The 20,060-nt window shown below is 45.4% G+C and overlaps 1 long non-coding RNA gene across 1 annotated transcript; it reads left to right on the top strand.

Moving 5' to 3' along the window:
* Positions 1-17,019: 17,019 nt before the first annotated feature.
* On the top strand, positions 17,020-20,042 carry LOC129694302 (uncharacterized). Its single transcript, XR_008722990.1, has 3 exons — positions 17,020-17,119; positions 17,819-17,842; positions 18,074-20,042. It is a non-coding gene; the product is annotated as an uncharacterized LOC129694302 (long non-coding RNA).
* Positions 20,043-20,060: the final 18 nt, after the last annotated feature.

Genomic DNA, 20,060 nt, shown 5'->3' with positions numbered 1-20,060 from the left:
TGCACCTATTTTCTATGTTTCTATGGATACGATAATTACGGGGGCTCCGGTAAATTTATTGTGGTTCAACACCTTCTTCATTTTATTCACAAAACACTGAAGAACAGGTGACAGTAAAAGGTTGGAATAACGCTGGAGGCCAAAGGACCTGGGTTAATGTTTCATGTCGGCGACCTGCCGGTAGAAACCCCGTCAGAGAGAGGAGCAGAATTCCCTCACAGTTGCCTGATCAAGGAGGGTTGCAGGTGGTTGCCGGAGGTTGCATCTCCTCCCCCCCCCTCCCTCTCCCCCCCCCCCCCCCCCCCCTCCCCCCCCCCTCCCCCCCTCCTCTCCTTCTCCCCCCCCCCCCCCTCCCCCTCCCTCCCCCCCCCTCTCTCCCCCATTTCCTCCCCCCCTCTCTCTCCTCCCCCCCCCCCCCTCGCTCCCCCCTCTCCCCCCCCCTCCCTCCCCCCTCCCCTCCCCCCTCCCCTCTCTCCTCCCCTCTCTCTCTCTCTCTCTCCCCCTCCTCCCTTGCATTAGCGTGAGTGCGGGGGGGGGGGGGGTAGTTAGTGTGTGACGCTGCATGCCGCCTCCCCCCGCCCCACAACCGCACGGTGGGGGAACAGACCCAACGGGTCTGCACTTGGTCTAGTATCAGCTAAATTTAAACGGAGGAGTAGAGTTGATGGGCCAAATGGCCTAATTCTGTTCCTATCGCTTATGAAAACAGCGGGTTTCTTGCTTGCATTTCACAGGTTGGCCACCCCCCCCCCATCAACGTCACTCCTATTGACTCCATTTGTACCTCGCGCTGCCTCGGCAAGGCCAGCAGAATTATCAAGGACGAATCGCACCCTGGTCACTCCCTCTTGTCCATATCCCATCAGGCAACACGTATAGTGTATACACGTACACCTACGCCACGTTTTTGTGTCTGTGTTCAATCATTTAGTAACTGACAAAATCCTCCATCTGAACGCACAGTGCCTGGAAATTGGAGGGCGGCGATCCCTCGAAGTCCTGGAGAGGTTTTTAAGAGGAAGGGGAAAATATTTAATAGGAATCTGAGGGTAATATTTTTCACACGAAGGGTGGTGCAGGTATGGAACAAGCTGGCAGTAGAGGAAGTTGAGGCTGTGGCAATCACAAACGTTTAAGAAGCAGATCGACAAGTACATGGATAGGACAGGTTTGGAGGGATATGGACCAAACTTCGGCATGTGGGACTAGTGCAGCTGGGACATGTTAGCCGGCGTGGGCAAGTTGGGCCAAACGGCCTGGTTCTACGTTGTGTCACCCTAGGGTTATGTGGGGCAGAATGTATGATCGCTTGCGAATGAATGGTTTGGTGAGGAGAAGTCATAATGGAGGCTCATTTCTCAATAACACGAATGAGCTTTTTTGAGGAGGTAACTAAAACAGTGACGAAGGCAGAGCAGTGGACGTTAGGTACATGGAGTCCTGTCAGATTCACGACCAGGATCTGCGTGGTAGCTTTTGGAACAAGAAATCGGAGGACATTTGGGGAAACGGATAAAAACATGGACTGGTGACAGGAGGCTGGAGTGGTGGTGGAGTGTTCCGGTATTTTCGGATTGGAAAATCCGGAATTCAATCGTGGCCAATCGATCTCTCCCTCCTAACCCCATTCCCCTGTCTTCTCCCCATTATCCCTGACACCCATACTAAACACGACTCTATCTTTCTCTGCCTGAACATGTGTATAATATGTATGTATGGGCGGCCCAGTGGCGCAGCGGTAGAGTTGTTTACTAACAGCGCCAGAGACCCGGGTTCATTCCTGACTACGGACGCTGTCTGTACGTTTTCCCCGTGGCCTGCGTGGGTTTTCTCCGGGTTCAACGGTTTCCCACACAATTCAAAGTAGTACACGTTTGCAGGTGCATTGGCTCCGGTAAATTCGTAGAGTCCCCGTAGTTTGTAGGATGGTGTTAGTGTGTAGCACAGGTGCGGACTCGGTGGGCTGCGGGGTCTTTTTCCGAGCTGTATCTCAACTAAACTAAACTAAACTGACGTGATCAGCATGTCGGTGATCTGATTACTGTCTTTACAGACAGCATGTCTTTGCAGACGGCAAGCGCGGCCAAACCAGATGTGGGGGCCGCGCGGAGGTCGAGTGAGTGACGTGAAGTTCGAGCGAAGTCCGCGGGAAGTTCGCGCGTGACGTACGGCGTCGAGGCGCTGCGTACGGCATCGAGGCGACTGCGAGCCGGCAGGCCGTTGCCGCGAGGAATTTTTGAACTCGGTCAGTTTTTCGGAGCCCCGCGCGATGTCGGGACCAGCTCCGCACAACTCCATACGGCTCCGGCGATCGAAGTGGGCCGTACGGCTCAAGCGACCACGTTAGGTCGCGCTTGCCGCATGTAGTCGCATGCTCGTGGGACAGGCCCTTTACGGGTTGTGGTGACAAATGGAATATCATCCAGGCAAGGATGTAACGATAACCTTTGTGAAATCAAACTCTGGTTGGATGGATTAAAGTACGGTCATATGAGTGGTGATGTACAGATGCTAATGATACTGTACTTCATGGTCAAATATACCTAGCAGCAGTGAAATGCTGTGTTTTGCACAGAAGCTGTATGGGAATTCATTTCACTGTGCCATCTGGCACACGTGACAATTACATTTATCTTGTATCTTGAACCTAGGCAGTTTCCACAGCGACCATCGATCTCATGCTATATGTTATCCCAGCTTGTAGTCCACTCCCCGACACACTGCTGCAAATTTGTAGAAGCCGATTAACCAACGGACATACGCGTTGTTGTAACGTTGCAAACAAAAAGTGAACCCAGTGAAAACAACGCGATCACAGGAAGAACGTGCAACCTCCTCACTGACAGCGTCCGAGTTCAGGATCGGAACCGAAGCTGGTAGAGCAGCAGATACCTGGGTTCGATCCTGAACTCCGGTGTTGTCTGTGGAATTTACACGTTCTCCCTGCGACCCGTGTGGGTTTCCACCGGGCAGTCCGGTTTCCAGCAAAGTGATGAATTGATAAGTATTAAGTTTGTTGTTACCACATGTACCAAGGTGGAGTGAACTGCATTGTTCAGCATGCTATCGAAAGAGATTAGATCCACCACACATAGATGCAATCAAATCACAATCTAGCGCAATGGATACCGTGAAGGAGAAGATACTTGTGCAGAATATAATCCATAATTCATATGTTGGAGTACATGGAGTCTTTCCCTCTCAACCCTATTCCCCTGCCTTCGCCGCATAACCCCTGACATACGTACCAAACAATCAATCAACTAATCAAGTACTTGTTAAGGGCCTGTCCCACCAGCATGCGACTCCATGCGGCAAGCGCGACCTAACGTGGTCGCTTGAGCCGTACGGCCTCGCGGTGCTGGTCCCACTTCGATCGCCGGAGCCGTATGGAGTCGTGCGGAGCTGGTCCCGGCATCGCGCGGGGATCCGGAAAACTGACCGTGTTCAAAAATTCCGCGCGACAACGGCCTGTCGGCCCGCCGCCGCCTCAACGCCGTACGTCACGTGCGAACTTCACGTCACTCACTCGACCTCCGCGCGGCCCCCGCTTCTGGTTTGGTCGCGCTTGCCGCATGCAGTCGTATGCTAGTGGGACAGGCCCTTTTGGTCGCGCTTGCCGCATGCAGGTCGCATGCTCATGGCACAGGCCCTTTAGGTCGCGCTTGCCGCATGCAGGTCGCATGCTCGTGGGACAGGCCCTTTAGGTCGCGCTAGCCGCATGCAGGTCGCATGCTCGTGGCACAGGCCCTTTAGGTCGCGCTAGCCGCATGCAGGTCGCATGCTAGTGGGACAGGCCCTTCAGCGTTATAGCACATCATGTGCCACGCGACAGTGAGAGTAGGAATGGAGCGAGGTGGAGGATAAATGAGTGGATTAGGGACTGGGGCAGTGGGTATGGATTCAAGTTTCTGGATCATTGGGACCTCTTTTGGGGAAGGTGCGACCTGTACAGAAAGGACGGGTTGCACTTGAACTCAAGGGGGACCAATATCCTGGCGGGGAGATTAGCAAAGGCTACTGGGGAGACTTTAAACTAGTATGGTTGGGGGGAGGGACTAAAAATTTGGAAAGCTAGCAGTCAGTGTGTGAGGCAGGGGGCAGAGAATGGTAGCACTCTGACCCAAAATGTAGGGGAGAGAGAAGAAAAAGACAATAAACAGAGAATAAGAGAGGGTGGGTTTCTTAAATGTGTATATTTTAATGCTAGGAGCATTGTAAGAAAGGTGGATGAGCTTAGAGTCTGGATAGACACCTGGAAGTATGATGTTGTGGCGATCAGTGAAACATGGTTGCAGGAGGGCTGTGATTGGAAACTAAATATTCCAGGATTTCGTTGCTTCAGGTGTGATAGAATTGGTGGGGCAAGAGGTGGAGGTGTTGCATTGCTTATCAGGGAAGATATTACAGCAGTGCTTTGGCAGGATAGATTAGAGGGCTCGTCTAGGGAGGCTATTTGGGTGGAACTGAGAAATGGGAAAGGGGTAGCAACACTTATAGGGGTGTATTATAGACCGCCAAATGGGGATCGAGAATTGGAAGAGCAAATATGTAAGGAGATTGCAGATATTAGTAGTAAGCACAAGGTAGTGATTGTGGGAGATTTCAATTTTCCACACATAGACTGGGAAACACATTCTGTAAATGGGCTGGATGGGTTGGAGATTGTAAAATGTGTGCAGGATAGTTTTTTGCAGCAATACATAGAAGTACCTACTAGAGAAGGGGCGGTGCTGGACCTCCTGTTAGGAAATGAGATGGGTCAGGTGGCAGAGGTATGCGTTGGGGAACAGTTCGGGTCCAGTGATCACAATACCATTAGTTTCAATATAATTATGGAGAGGGACAGAACTGGACCTAGGGTTGAGATTTTTGATTGGAGAAAGGCTAACTTTGAGGAGATGCGAAAGGATTTAAAAGGAGTAAATTGGGACAGTTTGTTTTATGGGAAAGATGTGGAAGAGAAATGGAGTACATTTAAAGGTGAAATTTTAAGAGTACAAAATCTTTATGTCCCTGTTCGGTTGAAAGGAAATCGTAAAAATTGTAAAGAGCCATGGTTTTCAAGGGAAATTGGACACTTGGTTCGGGAAAAAGAGGGAGATCTACAATAATTATAGGCAGCATGAAGTAAATGAGGTGCTTGAAGAGTATAAAGAATGTAAAAAGAATCTTAAGAAAGAAATTAGAAAAGCTAAAAGAAGATATGAGGTTGCTTTGGCAAGTAAGGTAAAAGTAAATCCGAAGGGTTTCTACCGCTATATTAATAGCAAAAGGATAACGAGGGATAAAATTGGTCCATTAGAGAGTCAGAGTGGACAACTATCTGCAGAGCCAAAAGAGATGGGGGAGATATTGAACGGTTTCTTTTCTTCGGTATTCACCAAGGAGAAGGATATTGAATTATGTGGGGTAACGGAAACAAGTAGAGTAGCTATGGAAACTATGAGATTCAAAGAAGAGGAAGTACTGACACTTTTGAGAAATATAAAAGTGGATAAGTCTCCAGGTCCGGACAGGATATTCCCTAGGACATTGAGGGAAGTTAGTGTAGAAATAGCAGCGGCTATGGCAGAAATATTTCAAGTGTCATTAGAAACGGGAATAGTGCCGGAGGATTGGCGTACTGCGCATGTTGTTCCATTGCTTAAAAAGGGGTCTAAGAGTAAACCTAGCAATTATAGACCTGTTAGTTTGACGTCAGTGGTGGGCAAATTAATGGAACGAATACTTAGAGGTAATATATATAAGCATCTGGATAAACAGGTTCTGATTAGGAACAGTCAACATGGATTTGTGCCTGGAAGGTCATGTTTGACTAATCTTCTTGAATTTTTTGAAGATGTTACTCGGGAAATTGATGAGGGTAAAGCAGTGGATGTTGTGTATATGGACTTCAGTAAGACCTTTGACAAGGTTCCTCATGGAAGGTTGGTTAAGAAGGTTCAATGGTTGGGTATTAATGGTGGAGTAGCAAGATGGATTCAACAGTGGCTGAATGGGAGATGCCAGAGAGTAATGGTGGATGGTTGTTTGGCAGGTTGGAGGCCAGTGACGAGTGGGGTGCCACAGGGATCTGTGTTGGGTCCGTTGTTGTTTGTCATGTACATCAATGATCTGGATGATGGTGTGGTAAATTGGATTAGTAAATATGCAGATGATACTAAGATAGGTGGGGTTGTGGGTAATGAAGTAGAGTTCCAAAGTCTACAGAGAGATTTATGCCAGTTGGAAGAGTGGGCTGAAAGATGGCAGATGGAGTTTAATGCTGATAAGTGTGAGGTGCTACATCTTGGCAGGACAAATCAAAATAGGACGTACATGGTAAATGGTAGGGAATTGAAGAATGTAGGTGAACAGAGGGATCTGGGAATAACTGTGCACAGTTCCCTGAAAGTGGAATCTCATGTAGATAGGGTGGTAAAGAAAGCTTTTGGTGTGCTGGCCTTTATAAATCAGAGCATTGAGTATAGAAGTTGGGATGTAATGTTAAAATTGTACAGGGCATTGGTGAGGCCAATTCTGGAGTATGGTGTACAATTTTGGTCGCCTAATTATAGGAAGGATGTCAACAAAATAGAGAGAGTACAGAGGAGATTTACTAGAATGTTGCCTGGGTTTCAGCAACTAAGTTACAGAGAAAGGTTGAACAAGTTAGGTCTTTATTCTTTGGAGCACAGAAGGTTAAGGGGGGACTTGATAGAGGTTTTTAAAATGATGAGAGGGATAGACAGAGTTGACGTGGAAAAGCTTTTCCCACTGAGAGTAGGGAAGATTCAAACAAGGGGACATGACTTGAGAATTAAGGGACTGAAGTTTAGGGGTAACATGAGGGGGAACTTCTTTACTCAGAGCGTGGTGGCTGTGTGGAATGAGCTTCCAGTGAAGGTGGTGGAGGCAGGTTCGTTTTTATCATTTGAAAATAAATTGGATAGTTATATGACGGGAAGGGAATGAAAGGTTATGGTCTGAGCGCAGGTGTATGGGACTAGGGGAGAATATGTGTTCGGCACGGACTAGAAGGGTCGAGATGGCCTGTTTCCGTGCTGTAATTGTTATATGGTTATATTATATGGTTATCCGTTTGCATAGACAAAGTCCAATGTCTGCAATGGAGTAGAGATGAATTGGGCAGTGCCCTTGCTAATGTGTGGACCATACACAAAGTCCAATATCCTCAAAGTGGTAGAGGTGTATCGGACATGACCCGAGCTTATGTACGGGCCGTTCACAAACCTGATAACAGGTGGGAAGAAGCTGTTCCTGAGTCTGGTGCAGCTCGTTTCTAAACTCTGTACCATTCTCGGAAAGGGTTCAGGGAAAAAAGAAAGAACGGGGTGGGTGAGTGAGGTCTTCGGATACATGGACTGCTCCTCCTGCTCCCCCTCCTGCACTGAGAGCTGGAATGTTTACACCACTTGCGAACGTTTTGCCGCGTTGCCATAGCCAACATTTTACAAACTTTTATCGCTTTCTTAATGGAGAATTTGGCAATTGCTGTTTATCAGATAAGGTGACCTTTCCGACCAGTGACCTGCTCCAGTAGGTATTGTTTGGAATAGTTTCTCACGCTAATATTGAAAACAGGTGTTTGCAAAGGACTGAAGTAGATTGGAACATAGGCAAGGCAGTTACTTATACCTGTGTAATTTAGAATACCTTCAGTTACACGGTGGAGTTGCGGCAGATAGGACAGGTTTATAGGTAGGATAGTCTATGGATGCAGGATAATGTACGGGGTGATCGCTGGTCGACGTGGGCTCTGTGGGCCGAAAGGCCTATTTTCACGCTATGTCTCTAAATACGTTTTTGATTTAAATCTTTTTATTTGAATTTCACAGCAATTTGCATACATACAATGATAACAGACAGTGACAGTCAAGGCATAATTGTGCAACAGTATGTAAGCGACCCTCAAAGCCCTTACCCTTACCCACCTTCAACCCACCCGAATCAGGTCGGAACCAAGGGGACAAACAACACTCACATACATACACGTCCACACAAATATGGTAAGATAAACGAAACAAAAAGTACTAAAAGAAAAAAGTGGGTCATTAATAACAGTAAATAAGTAAGTAATTAAATAAATAAGTGTGGGGGGGGGTGGGTTAAGGGGAGAGCAGCTGCAGTAGAGCAGAGCAATGGTGGAGAGCACTCAGTCCTCTTCCGAGCCCGGGGACAAGTTGAGAGAGTTAACAAGTTCCAAGAAAGGGTTCCATGTATCTAGGAATGTCTTGGTAGAGCCTTTGAGAGAGAACCTAAGTTTTCCAAGCTTTAAATTGTAAAGCACCTCCTTAATCCAGCGGGTGTGTGTCGGGGGACAGGTGAGCCTCCAGTTAAGCAAGATCAGTCTCCGGGCTAACAAGGTTGTAAAAGCTAGAACCCGTTTCACCGCAACAGAGAGGTTGGTGTTGGGAGGGGTACGGAAAATGGCTGACAGTGGGTTTTGAGGAATAGTCTGGCCGTAGGCTCTGCTTATCAAGTCGAAAGCACTCCTCCAAAAGGCTGCTAGCTTAGGGCAAGACCAAAACATATGGCTATGGTTGGCAGAGGATTGATTGCATGTGTTGCAGGTGTCCCTAACTCTAGATAATTCTAGATAATTCTAGTAAATTCTAGATAATCTTGCATTTGTGTAGTGGACTTTGTGAAGGACTTTGCATTGGATTAGGCCATGACGGGCACATATGGAGGAAGAATGGATCAAATCCAAGGCAGAGTCCCATTGCTGGTCTGTTAGTTTCGTATTCAGCTCACCCTCCCACGCAGCTTTTAATGAGATATGAGGTTTCAATATAACCGACCCTAACAAGTTATACAAAACAGAGATGCATTTCTTACGGTTGAGATCTAGAGCTAAGATGGTATCGGTCAGGGTTTCAGGGGGGCGATTTGGGAAATGGGGGAATGTCTTCTTCACAAAATCCCTAATCTGGAAAAAACGAAAAAGGTGGGAGTTTGGGAGGCTATAGTTGGACGAAAGCTCCGCAAAATACGAAAAGATGCCATCCTTGTATAGGTTTTTGATACTACTGATACCGTTGCTATGCCAGGTTTTGAATGCGTGGTCTGTACTTGAAGGTTTAAAGATGTGGTTTTTAAGCTGTGGGGTCAAGATGGAAGGGCCTTGTAAACCGAAGTTTTTCCTGAGTTGACCATATCTTGAGCGAGAGGGACGCAATTGGGCCTGCACCCACAGATGTTATAGGAAGGGTGAGTTGGGAGCATAGGACAGACCGCAACGGGAGATGTGAACTGGCCTTTTCCATGTATACCCAGGTCGGTAGGTGGTCGCAATCATCATTCATCCAATACAGGAGTTTTTGCAAGTTAGCTGCCCAATAGTATCGCCTAAAGTCAGGAAGTGCCAAACCGCCGTCACTCTTAGGAGACTGCAGTATCGCCTTTCGGATACTAGCCGGTTTGCTACCCCATAAAAATTTAGATATTGTCCTTTCTAATTTATCAAAAAAAGATTTAGTGATAAGTATAGGGACGTGCTGGAAAAGATACAGGAATTTGGGTAGGACGACCATCTTGACCAGATGTATCCGGCCCACGAGGGATAGCGGTAAAACTGACCAGCGGTCAAAATCTCTTTCAGCTTTCTCAACCAGAGGCAGGAAGTTTGTGCGGAACATATCAGATAAGGGTGTTGTGATAAAAACGCCGAGGTAGGGTCTGGTCTGGGTCAGATGCATATTTCTCATCAATGTCATATTTGTCATCAATTAGGCAAGGCAACTTTAATTAGGCAAGGCAACTTTAGTTAGGCAAGGCAACTATAATTAGGCAAGGCAACTTTAATTAGGGAAGGCAACATTAATTAGGCAAGGCAACTTTAATTAGGCAAGGCAACATTAATTAGGCGAGTCAACTTTAATTAGGCAACTGAGCTTTAGCATTTCCAAACCAAAGGCGTTTTTTAATCAAGTCAATACCAATACGTTCACGATAGCGGGGTGTGACTGGTCCTTTATCCTTGTGTGTGTCGGATAGTTTGACTGTGCGCGGATCGCTGTTTGCCATCAACTCGGTGACCACAAGAGCCTGTTTCCGCGCTGTATCTCCAAACTAAACTATACTTTACATTTGTTTATGACATATAAATTCTTCTCCGCGGATTGTTACCCTGTTATGATGGAGGAGCTTGTGTGGACCTGAGATCCTGAGCGCGCTGCCGTCTGGAACTATGCTCCAGGTAACGCCACCCATGGCGGCAAGGTTGACGGGAAGGGCTCTGACATAAGGTAATCGAACCAACACCTTAAACGGGCGAACAGGCGGAAAACCTTAGTAGAGCATCTAGTACAACGGCTAGGAAGGCTGATGAAGGCTGCAGCAGAAAAGGGTCTGCGATCTTCATGGACTCCATACCACACGATCCTGACACAGATCTGTCTAGGATCGTTAAACAAAGTCACGCACATGCGTCCTCCACATAGGGAGTAGCAACTATGAGACACCCATGGCCAGCCATGACCGAAGGGGGGCTAAGATTACAATGACTAATCCATTTTAACCATAGTGAATTAAGAAGATTTACTGAGACAGCTCGTCGCAAGGAGGACAATTCCATTCATCGTTTCCTAAAATGGGATGGGTAGTCTTTCATGAGTAGGAAGGAATTGCAGATGCTGAATTACATCGAAAATGTACACAAATGCTGGAATAACTCAGCGGGACACGCGACATCTCTGGATAGATGGAATGGGGGCCGTTTCGGGTCGATTCCCTTCTTCAGATTAAGCTCAGGCTGAAGAAGGATTTCGAGCCTAAACCTCATTCGTGCCTTCTACCTGTAGATGCTGCCTGTCCCGCTCAGTTACGCCAGCATATTCTGTCCATCTTGGGTAACCTTTCTTGCTGAATAAATTGACTGGAATTTCCCGGGTGAGAGGGTATGAAATACAAGCAGAGGTTGGACAAACTTTTGAATATTTTCTCTGAATCGCCGGAAGTTGAGCGGAGACATAATATAAGTATTTAAATTTATGAAAGGCACATATGTGGTAGTGTCAAAATTTTGCTTTCCCCCAGGGTAAATGTTTTACAGATTAGAGGACTCTCATATGAACAAAAGGCTGGATAGACTCGGCTTGTACTCGCTAGAATTTAGAAGATTGAGGGGGGATATTATAGAAACTTACAAATTTCTTAAGTGGTTGGACAGGCTAGATGCAGGAAGATTATTCCCGATGTTGGGGAAGTCCAGAACAAGGGGGTCACTGTTTAAGGATAAAGGGGAAATCGTTTAGGACCGAGATGAGAAAATCAATTTTTACACAGAGAGTGGTGAATCTGTGGAATTCTCTGCCACAGAAGGTAGTTGAGGCCAGTTCATTGACTATATTTAAGAGGGAGTTAGATGTGGCCCTTGTGGCTAAAGGGATCAGGGGGTATGGAGAGAAGGCAGGTATGGGATACTCAGTTGGATGAACAGCAATGATCATATTGAATGGCGGTGCAGGTTCGAAGGGCCGAATGGCCTACTCCTGAGCCTATTTTCTATGTTTGTATGTAGAGGGCATAGCTTAAAGGTAAGAGGGGTACAGCGTAAATTAGATGAGCGCGGCAAGTTTTTTATACAGAGGGTGGCGGGTGCCTGTATGGAGCCGTGAAGCCAGATACAATGGTAGAGTTTTAGAGGCTTTTATACAACCACACATTTGGAAGAAACATGTTATTTCGCTGGAAATGGTGCAGAGAAGGTTTACATGGAGGTTGCCAGGACGCAAGGTTCCTGAGCTGCAGGGAGATGGTGAACAGGCTAGGATTTGATTCATTACAAAAAAACCAAAGACACACACTTAACACAGTTTACACAAACATCCATCACAGTGAAACTCCAACAACTCCTCACTGTGATGGAAGGCAAAGTCTTATCTCTTCCCTTTGTTCTTCTCCCGCGGTCCAGCGGTCCAAGTGCAGCGTCGAGGCGAGCTGGGGACGAGCTACCTGCAATGGTGTTTAAGCAACACGTATATAGTCACATGGATACGATAGGTTTAGTGGGATATTGGCCAAACACAGGCAGGTGGAAATAATGTATATTTGGCACGTTGGTCGGAATGGCCAAATTGTCCCAACGGCATCTTTCATGCTGTATTTCATGACACTATGATTATATGACCCATGTGTCTGCAGGGATTGGAGGGACATTCAAGGGACCTCCCTCGACTACCTTCGACTAGCGTCGCAACCGGCTTCAACTAGACCTGCGACTAAAAAAATATCGATTTTTAAAACGGCAACTTATTTTTAGTCGAGGCCGGTTTTAATCATGATGAAAAAATAGCAGCAACTTCGACCACGCGGGAACCACTTTAGACCATTAGGGAGAGTGACCAAAACCTCCGGTGACCTCATGGAAACCTTGGGTGGCGGGCAAGGTCACCAGAGGTGGCTGTTTAGGTCGCCTAAGTGGGACAGGGGCTTTCGATGTGGTTAGTTTTGCTTCATCATGCCCAGTAAGGACATTATGGGCCGAAGAGGTGTGCGTTTTCACACTTCAATATATCTCGTCAGATAGAAGAGGATAGAAAAGGGAGTGCCCGGGTTGACTGAGGTCCTTGATTAGAACTGTGGCCTTGCTGGTGCTGTGTGAAATGTATCTGGAGTCAATAGCATGGAAGTTGGTTTATGTGATGGTCTGGGCAGCGTCCACAAATCTCTCCAATTTCTTGCTGTCTTGGATGGAGCGGTTGCCAAACCAAGATGTGATGTATACACAGTGTTTTAGAGGGAACTGCAGATGCTGGAGAATCGGAGGTTACACAAAAAAGCTGGAGAAACTCAGCGGGTGCAGCAGCATCTATGGAGCGAAGGAGATAGGCAACGTTTCGGGCCGAAACCCTTCTTCAGACTGAAGAAGGGTTTCGGCCCGAAACGTTGCCTATCTCCTTCGCTCCATAGATGCTGCTGCACCCGCTGAGTTTCTCCAGCTTTTTTGTGTAACCAAGATGTGATGTACCCGGGGGGGGGGGGGGCCCTTTGGAAACATATAACATTATAAAGTGACTGGACAAGCTAGATGCAGGAAAAAATGTTCCCAATGTTGGGCAAGTCCAGAACCAGGGGGCACAGTCTTAGAATAAAGGGGCGGCCATTTAAGACTGAGATGAGGAGAAACATTTCCACCCAGAGAGTTGTGAATCTGTGGCAATTTGGGACTGAGATGAAGAGAAAAATTTCCACCCAGAGAGCTGTGAATCAGTGACCATTTGGGACAGAGATGAGGAGAAACTTTTCCACCCAGAGTGTTGAGAATCTGTGGCCATTTGGGACTGAGATGAGGAGAAACATTTCCACCCAGAGAGTTGTGAATCTGTGGCCATTTGGGATTGAGTTGAAGAGAAACGTTTTCACACAGAGAGTTGTGAATTTATGGAATTCCCTGCCACAGAGGGCAGTGGAGGCCAAATCACTGGATGGATTTAAGAGAGAGTTAGATAGAGCTCTAGGGGCTAGTGGGATCAAGGGATATGGGGAGAAGGCAGGGACTGGTTATTGATTGGGGACGATCAGCCATGATCACAATGAATGGCGGTGCTGGTGAAGGGACGAATGGCCTCCTCCTGCACCTTTTTTCTATGTTTCTGTGTCTCTATGATAAATTGCTTTCTGGGGCAATCAAGGTGAACCCCGATGAATCCCTTTCTAGTGCAATCAATGTTACCATGCTGAAGTAATATCCCCCCCCTTACAAACTGAAAAGACTGCAGCAGATCACATCGGCAACAGCTCATGAGTGCTGATGGAATGTTTGAAGATGTCAAATGAAATAAGGGGCATACTGTTCTCAGATGATTATCTCAAGTAGAAAGAAAACAATGTTCAGCCAGTTCCTTTGCAAGCTCCCACGTTTGCCAAGTTTGGGGCACCAACGTGGCTTGTGGGCAGTGCCAAGGGCAAGTGAGCATGAAGAGAGGAGTCACATGCGTAGGAGTCACACAGTCATAGATTCATACAATGTGCAAACCGGATCCATCTCAGTATCCTGTACCTGCCTTCTCTCCATACCCCCTGATACAAGGGCCACATCTAACTCCCTCTTAAATATAGCCAACGAACTGGTCTCAACTACCCTCTGTGGCAGAGAATTCCAGAGATTCACCACACTCTGTGTGTGAAAAAAGTTTTTCTCATCTCGGTCCTAAAAGATTTCCCCCTTATCCTTAAACGATGACCCCTGTTCTGGACTTCCCCAACATCGGGAACAATCTTCCTGCATCTAGCCTTTCTAACCCCTTATGAATTTTGAAAGTTTCTATGAGATCCCCCGTCAATCTTCTAAATTCTAGCGAGTCCAAGCCGAGTCTATCCAATCTTTCTTCATATGAAATTCCTGCCATCTCAGGAATCAGTCTGGTGAATCTTCTCTGTACTCCCTCTATGGCAAGAATAGTCCCTGTCTCAACTACATTCTCTGGCAGCTCGTCCCATACACCCGCCACTCTTTGTGTGACAACATTACCCCTCGGATTATTATTAAACATTTTCTCCTTCACCATAAACCTATGTCCTCTGCTACTCGATCCCACTAATCTGGGCAAGAGAGTGTGCGTCTACCAGATCTATTCATTTCATGACTTAATACACCTCTGTAAAATCACCCCTCGTCCTCCAACATGTAAGGAATATTGTCCCAGCCTGTTGCACCTCTCTCGATCGCACAGTCCCTGGAGTCATGGCAACATCTTCGTAAATCTTCTGTCTACCCATTCCCAATTGACCCTTTTCTGTGACATGGTGCCCAGAACTGAACACAATACTCTACGTCGGGCTCATCAACGCCTTAAATAACTGCAACATGACCTCGCAACTTCTACACTCAATACTCTGACTGAAGAAGGACAATGTTCCAAAAGGCGTATGGACCCAGCTCCCCACCCCCTCCCTATTTTACCTGTGTTACCACCTTCAAGGAAGTATTACCTGCATTCGGAGAACCCACTGCTCAAAAACACTCGCCAGAGCCCTACAATACACTGTGCAGGTCATGCTAATATTGTAACCATATAACCATATACCAATTATAGCACGGAAACAGGCCACCTCGGCCCTTCTCGTCCGTGCCGAACACTTACTCTCACCTAGCCCCATCTACCTGCACTCAGACCATAACCCTCCATTCCTTTCCCGTCCATATACCTATCCAATTTATTTTTAAATGATAAAATCGAAAACTTCCTCCACCACTTCCACTTCCACTGGAAGCTCATTCCACACAGCCACCACTCTCTGAGTAAAGACGTTCCCCCTCATTTTGCCCCTAAACATTTGTCCCTTAATTCTCAAATCGTGTCCTCTTGTTTGAATCTACCCTACTCTCAATGGAAAAAGCTTATCCACGTCAACTCTGTCTATCCCTCTCATCATTTTAGAGACCTCTATCAAGTCCCCCCTTAAACCTCTGCGCTACAAAGAACAAGTACCTATCTTGTTCGACCTTTCTCTGTAACTTCGTGGCTGAAACCCAGTCAACATTCTAGTAAATCTCCTCTGTACTCGCTCTATTTTTCTGACATCTTTCCTATAATTTGGCGACCAGAATTGTACACCGTACTCCAGAATTGGCCTCACCAATGCCTTATACAATTTTAACATTACTTCCCAACTTCTATACTCAATGCTCTGACTTATAAAGACCAGCACATCAAAAGCTTTCTTTACCACCCTATCTACATGAGATTCCACCTTCAGGGAACTATGCACAATTATTCCTAGACCCATCTGTTCAACTGCATTCCTCAATTCCCTACCATTTACCATGTACGTCCTATTTTGTTTGTCCTGCCAAGATGTAGCACCTCACACTTATCAGCACTAAACTCCATCTGCCATCTTTCAGCCCACTCTTCCAAATGGCCTAAATCTCTCTGTAGACTTTTAAAATCTACTTCATTATCCACAACATGGGATTCCACCTTCAGGGAACTATGTGCAGTTATTCCTAGACCCCTCTGTCCCTCTGTTACACTTTAGAAATGGCAACATCTCCCATTTCTTGTAGGAATGTAGCATGCCAAAGGGACAGCGACAGGATGGGCCATATATGTCATGTTTAGTTTAGTTTACTTTGATTTAGTTGACCGAGTCCGGGCCCTCCAGCGATTCCACTACAGTAACATTATCGGATACACTAGGGACAGTTTATATGTTTTACCGAAGACAATGGGCCTAAAAAGCTCCACGTCTTTGGAGCCTGGGAGGAATGCGAACCCACACGGTCACAGGGAGAAGTTCAAACTCTCTGCAGAATGCAGAGGCAATGACGCATGCTGTATGTACAGGCGAATATTCTCTTGCGTAAATTTGGTGCGTGTGCAGATGTGGTGAAGATGTCGCTATTTAGAGCATACTGCACACCACTCCCCACTGCGCACCTGTGGTCGAACTGTGGAAAGACAAGTTTGCTGAGACTAAAGGTGGCATATAACGATGCCATGAGAACACTGCTAAGGAAACCTAAATTGTGTACTGCTAGTAATATGTTTGTGGCTGCAAGAGGCAGTACATTAGAAGCTGTCCCTGGTGTGTAGGATGGTGCTAGTGCACGGGGATTGCTAGTCTCCGCTGACTCGGTGGCCCGAATAAGCTGTTTCTACGGTGTATCTATAAAGTAAATTAAACTAAACATAGGCAGCACCCAAGGTCAGGACCGAAGCAGTCTACCTGGTGCTGTGAGGCAGTAGCTTTACCAGCTGTGCCACCGTGCCACCCTTCGGCAATTTACCTATCCTCCTCTGATCAATTACATGAAGAGCCAGGGGTCAATGTTTTTGGTAAAGTTGAACAAGCTGGTACATTTCAACTGGCAGCAAACCAATAAATTCTGAATCCGCTCGACCGTGCAAGTGTTCGCATTTTCTTATCTCTCTGACAGCCAGTACGTTACATGTTCACTCATCCCTGCCCAAGTTAGAGTGGCGATGAATCATTGCTTTTGCCAAATGCCACGTTGCACATGGAGTCAACTTTGCGGTCAGGTGGCTCTCAGGCACATAAAAGGCCTGCTTTACACAGCTCACATCACCACGAGTCTGACAACTCACCGCGAACATGTCGGCCCCTTGTCTTCTCCTGGTCGTGCTCGTCGCAGCCGTCGCCGTCGGTAAGTCTTTGACTGAGGAGCTCCCTGGATATAAAAGGTGACCGAATTTGAGTTTGAGTTTAGATTATTGTCACGTGCCGAGACACAGTGAGCAGCGTTTGTTGCGGGCTAACCAGTCAGCGGAAAGACAATTCACTGTAACAAACGAGCCGTCCACAGTGTACAGATCCATGATAAAGGGAACAACGTTCAGTGCAAGATGAAGCCAGCAAATTCTGATCACAGATAGTCAGTCGGTCGCCAATGAGGTAGATAGTGTTTCAGGACAGACCTCTGGTCGTTGGTAGGAATGTTACAATGCCCCTGTCCCACTTAGGAAACATGAACGGAAACCTCTGGAGACTTTGCGCCCCACCCAATGTTTCATAGAAACATAGAACATAGAACATAGGTGCAGCAGTAGGCCATTCGGCCCTTCCAGCCTGCACCGCCATTCAATATGATCATGGCTGATCATCCAACTCAGTATCCCGTACGTGCATTCACTCCATATCTCCTGATCCATTTAGCCACAAGGGCCACATCTAACTCGCTCTTAAATATAGCCAATGAACTGGCCTCAACTATGGATGTTAGTCTTTCCAACCTATCCATCTATTGGGAAAAGGTAATGTGGTGAAGCATTGGGCTTGTGCTTGAATAGTGATTATTTACACGATTCATAAATACAATAATAACACAATTCTCTTTATTTCACAGATTCTTATCCAGTTGGATACGGAGGTAATGTATTTCGTTCAGTTTATCTTTCAATTTTAGAACAACAGAATACTGGTGTGTGGATTTTTAATAACACGGGTTTAAACCCTCTTTCTAATTTAAGGAGAGATGTTTTAACAGTGTCACAGCTGGTAGCGTCGCCGCCTCACAGCGTGTTTGATCCTAACCTGTCTGTGCGGTGTGCTGCATGTTCTCCCTACAAACAATGCTTATTGTAATCTACTTCCTCAACAGGAAAATCGTACGGATATGGTGGCTATGGTAAGTCCTATCTTTCTGAATTTATTCTCCATTTATTCCAACGTGCGGGGTTGTAGGTTCATAGATTCTCTGTAAATTATCCCTTGTCAATTATAACATAGACGTAGTGTGAGCGGGTGATCGATGGGCGGCGTGGACTTGGTGGCCCGAGGATCTGTTTCCATTCTGCATCACTAATCCTAAGTATCCAGCTGGTTTGTCACGCAACAGTTATGATTCTTGGAAAGATATATTGATACTGAAGGGATTAGAGAGCAATGGGCCAAATGCAGGCATCTGGGGCAATTTGGCGTGCCAAGTCAAACAATATTAACCATATAACAATTACAGCACGGAAACAGGCGATCTCGGCCCTTCAAGTCCGCGCCGAACATTTATTCCCCCCTAGTCCCATCTACCTGCACTCAGACCATAACCCTCCATTTCTTTCCCGTTCATATACCTATCCAATTTATTTTTAAATGATAAAATCGAACCTGTCTCCACCACTTCCACTGGAAGCTCATTCCACACAGCAACCATTTTATTATTTCATTTTATTGGATGACATGTGTTTATTTTATTTATTTTTTTTTTTTATTTTTTTTTTTATTAGAAGTACGGTAAATTACAATCCTACACAACACATATATCTTAATACATTTTTTGTACCGCTTCATTTTTTTTTTGAGCTTTAAGAAAAAGGTAGAAGTAAGGAAAGTAAAGAAAGTGCAAGAGAGTCGTGAAGTGCAAGAGTGTTGGGAAAAGAAAGCCCCTTAGGAAAGAAGTTAGAGAAGGAAGTAAAGTGAGAAAATAGACCCTAGAAAAGAAAGAAAGAGAAAATAGAAACAATCGCTCTATTATAACATTAAACTCCGCAGAAAGGGGACTACCAACCAAGTCTGTTTTTGTTGTTTTACCTCCCGTTACCAGGTCCTGATACCACTTATTTATATATTTGTTTTTTTTTTAATTACTATTGCACCTCATACTTGTAATAGGTCCAGAAACATAGACCACGTCTTTTGGAATTGGTCTGCTTTACCTGCTAGGAGGAATCTCATCTCTTCCAGATGTAATGTTTCAAACATATTTGATATTCACATTTTTATTGTTGGTGTCGGCGTATTTTTCCAGAATTTAAGTATAAGCTTTTTTCCCATTATTAGCCCGTAATTAAATAAATTCTTCTGAAACACGTTTAATTCAGGGTTACCTTCCGATATTCCGAAGATAATCCATTCTGGTTTTGGTACCAGTTTTATTTTGATCCATTTTGAAAAAATATCAAATATTTCATACCAGAATTTTTGGATTTTTGTACAAAAAACAAAAGAGTGCGCTATGGTAGCTTCTTGACACAGGCATTTATCACAGATTGGTGAAACATTAGGGAAGATTTTATTTAATTTAGTTTTTGAATAATATAATCTATGTAATGTTTTAAATTGGATGAGCGTATGTCGTACGTTGATCGAACATTTATGCACCTGTAGTAAATGATTATCCCAGGTCTCTTTTGAGATTTTTATAGCTAATTCTTGTTCCCAATCTTTTCTAATTCCATCTGTTGTGGGTATTTCTATGTTTAAAATTATATTATATAGGTACGATATTAAATTAGCTGATTCCGCCTTGGTCTTCATTGCTTCATCCAATAAGTCGGAAGGCATATTATGATAGTCTTTTGTGCGTTTTTTCAGATAATCACAAATTTGAAGACATTTAAAATATTGGTTATTTTTCAAATTATATTTCAGTTGTAGTTGTTGAAATGATAGTAAATTCCCCAATTCATACAGATCTTCGAGCGTTTTAATTCCCATTATTTCCCATTGTATAAATGATTTGTCTATGATTGATGGTTTAAACGATGGATTATTGACTATTGGTATTAAAAGAGATAGGTTTCTTAATTTTAAATTCTGTTTTATTTGTTTCCATGTTCTTATTGTGTTATGTATAATTGGATTTTTATTAT

The sequence above is a fragment of the Leucoraja erinacea genome, unplaced genomic scaffold (assembly GCF_028641065.1).
Source record: "Leucoraja erinacea ecotype New England unplaced genomic scaffold, Leri_hhj_1 Leri_610S, whole genome shotgun sequence".
In the NCBI taxonomy this organism is placed as follows: domain Eukaryota; kingdom Metazoa; phylum Chordata; class Chondrichthyes; order Rajiformes; family Rajidae; genus Leucoraja; species Leucoraja erinaceus.
This window is presented reverse-complemented; position numbering and strand designations above follow the sequence as displayed.